Genomic DNA, 3983 nt, shown 5'->3' on the forward strand with positions numbered 1-3983 from the left:
CCAGTATATATATAATTCTCCTCTGTAGTTCCAGTATATATATATATATAATTCTCCTCTGTAGTTCCAGTATATATATATAATTCTCCTCTGTAGATCCAGTATATATATAATTCTCCTCTGTAGTTCCAGTATATATATATAATTCTCCCCAGTAGTTCCAGTATATATATAATTCTCCTCTGTAGTTCCAGTATATATATATAATTCTCCCCTGTAGTTCCAGTATATATATAATTCTCTCCTGTAGTTCCAGTATATATATAATTCTCCTCTGTAGTTCCAGTATATATATAATTCTCTCCTGTAGTTCCAGTATATATATAATTCTCCCCTGTAGATCCAGTATATATATAATTCTCCCCTGTAGATCCAGTATATATATAATTCTCCTCTGTAGTTCCAGTATATATATAATTCTCCTCTGTAGTTCCAGTATATATATATAATTCTCTCCTGTAGTTCCAGTATATATATAATTCTCCTCTGTAGATCCAGTATATATATAATTCTCCCCTGTAGATCCAGTATATATATAATTCTCCTCTGTAGTTCCAGTATATATATAATTCTCCTCTGTAGTTCCAGTATATATATATAATTCTCCCCAGTAGTTCCAGTATATATATATAATTCTCCCCAGTAGTTCCAGTATATATATATAATTCTCCTCTGTAGATCCAGTATATATATAATTCTCCTCTGTAGTTCCAGTATATATATAATTCTCCCCAGTAGTTCCAGTATATATATAATTCTCCTCTGTAGTTCCAGTATATATATAATTCTCCTCTGTAGTTCCAGTATATATATATATAATTCTCCCCAGTAGTTCCAGTATATATATATAATTCTCCTCTGTAGATCCAGTATATATATAATTCTCCTCTGTAGTTCCAGTATATATATATAATTCTCCCCAGTAGTTCCAGTATATATATAATTCTCCTCTGTAGTTCCAGTATATATATAATTCTCCTCTGTAGTTCCAGTATATATATAATTCTCCTCTGTAGTTCCAGTATATATATAATTCTCCCCAGTAGTTCCAGTATATATATAATTCTCCTCGGTAGTTCCAGTATATATATATAATTCTCCCCAGTAGTTCCAGTATATATATAATTCTCCTCTATAGATCAAGTATATATATAATTCTCCTCTGTAGATCCAGTATATATATAATTCTCCCCTGTAGTTCCAGTATATATATAATTCTCCTCTGTAGATCCAGTATATATATAATTCTCCCCTGTAGATCCAGTATATATATAATTCTCCCCTGTAGATCCAATATATATATAATTCTCCTCTGTAGATCCAGTATATATATAATTCTCTCCTGTAGATCCAGTATATATATAATTCTCCCCTGTAGATCCAGTATATATATATATATAATTCTCCCCTGTAGATCCAGTATATATATAATTCTCCCCTGTAGTTCCAGTATATATATATAATTCTCCTCTGTAGATCCAGTATATATAATTCTCCTCTGTAGATACAGTATATATATAATTCTCTCCTGTAGATCCAGTATATAAATAATTCTCTCCTGTAGATCCAGTATATATATATAATTCTCCTCTGTAGATCCAGTATATATATATAATTCTCCTCTGTAGATCCAGTATATATATAATTCTCCCCTGTAGATCCAGTATATATATAATTCTCCCCTGTAGATCCAGTATATATATAATTCTCCCCTGTAGTTCCAGTATATATATAATTCTCCTCTGTAGATCCAGTATATATATAATTCTCCCCTGTAGATCCAGTATATATATAATTCTCCCCTGTAGTTCCAGTATATATATAATTCTCCTCTGTAGATCCAGTATATATATAATTCTCCTCTGTAGATCCAGTATATATATATTTCTCCTCTGTAGTTCCAGTATATATATATTTCTCCTCTGTAGATCCAGTATATATATAATTCTCCCCTGTAGATTCAGTATATATATATATATATAATTCTCCTCTGTAGTTCCAGTATATATATAATTCTCTCCTGTAGATCCAGTATATATATAATTCTCCCCTGTAGTTCCAGTATATATATAATTCTCTCCTGTAGATCCAGTATATATATAATTCTCCTCTGTAGATCCAGTATATATATAATTCTCCCCTGTAGATCCAGTATATATATAATTCTCCCCTGTAGATCCAATATATATATAATTCTCCTCTGTAGATCCAGTATATATATAATTCTCTCCTGTAGATCCAGTATATATATAATTCTCCCCTGTAGATCCAGTATATATATATATATAATTCTCCCCTGTAGATCCAGTATATATATAATTCTCCCCTGTAGTTCCAGTATATATATATATAATTCTCCTCTGTAGATCCAGTATATATATAATTCTCCTCTGTAGATACAGTATATATATAATTCTCTCCTGTAGATCCAGTATATAAATAATTCTCTCCTGTAGATCCAGTATATATATATAATTCTCCTCTGTAGATCCAGTATATATATAATTCTCCTCTGTAGATCCAGTATATATATAATTCTCCTCTGTAGATACAGTATATATATAATTCTCTCCTGTAGATCCAGTATATAAATAATTCTCTCCTGTAGATCCAGTATATATATATAATTCTCCTCTGTAGATCCAGTATATATATAATTCTCCTCTGTAGATCCAGTATATATATAATTCTCCCCTGTAGATCCAGTATATATATAATTCTCCCCTGTAGATCCAGTATATATATAATTCTCCCCTGTAGTTCCAGTATATATATAATTCTCCCCTGTAGATCCAGTATATATATAATTCTCCCCTGTAGATCCAGTATATATATAATTCTCCCCTGTAGTTCCAGTATATATATAATTCTCCTCTGTAGATCCAGTATATATATAATTCTCCCCTGTAGATCCAGTATATATATAATTCTCCCCTGTAGATCCAATATATATAATTCTCCTCTGTAGATCCAGTATATATATAATTCTCTCCTGTAGATCCAGTATATATATAATTCTCCCCTGTAGATCCAGTATATATATATATAATTCTCCCCTGTAGATCCAGTATATATATAATTCTCCCCTGTAGTTCCAGTATATATATATAATTCTCCTCTGTAGATCCAGTATATATATAATTCTCCTCTGTAGATACAGTATATATATAATTCTCTCCTGTAGATCCAGTATATAAATAATTCTCTCCTGTAGATCCAGTATATATATATAATTCTCCTCTGTAGATCCAGTATATATATAATTCTCCTCTGTAGATCCAGTATATATATAATTCTCCCCTGTAGATCCAGTATATATATAATTCTCCCCTGTAGATCCAGTATATATATAATTCTCCCCTGTAGTTCCAGTATATATATAATTCTCCTCTGTAGATCCAGTATATATATAATTCTCCCCTGTAGATCCAGTATATATATAATTCTCCCCTGTAGTTCCAGTATATATATAATTCTCCTCTGTAGATCCAGTATATATATAATTCTCCTCTGTAGATCCAGTATATATATATAATTCTCCTCTGTAGTTCCAGTATATATATATTTCTCCTCTGTAGATCCAGTATATATATAATTCTCCCCTGTAGATTCAGTATATATATATATATAATTCTCCTCTGTAGTTCCAGTATATATATAATTCTCTCCTATAGATCCAGTATATATATAATTCTCCCCTGTAGTTCCAGTATATATATAATTCTCTCCTGTAGATCCAGTATATATATAATTCTCCCTGTAGATCCAGTATATATATAATTCTCCCCTGTAGATCCAGTATATATATAATTCTCTCCTGTAGATCCAGTATATATATAATTCTCCCTGTAGATCCAGTATATATATAATTCTCCCCTGTAGTTCCAGTATATATATAATTCTCCTCTAAGGTTCCAGTATATATATATAATTCTCCTCTGTAGATCCAGTATATATATAATTCTCCCCTGTAGATCCAGTAT

The sequence above is a fragment of the Bufo bufo genome, chromosome 5, assembly GCF_905171765.1.
Source record: "Bufo bufo chromosome 5, aBufBuf1.1, whole genome shotgun sequence".
NCBI classification, from domain to species: Eukaryota; Metazoa; Chordata; class Amphibia; order Anura; family Bufonidae; genus Bufo; species Bufo bufo.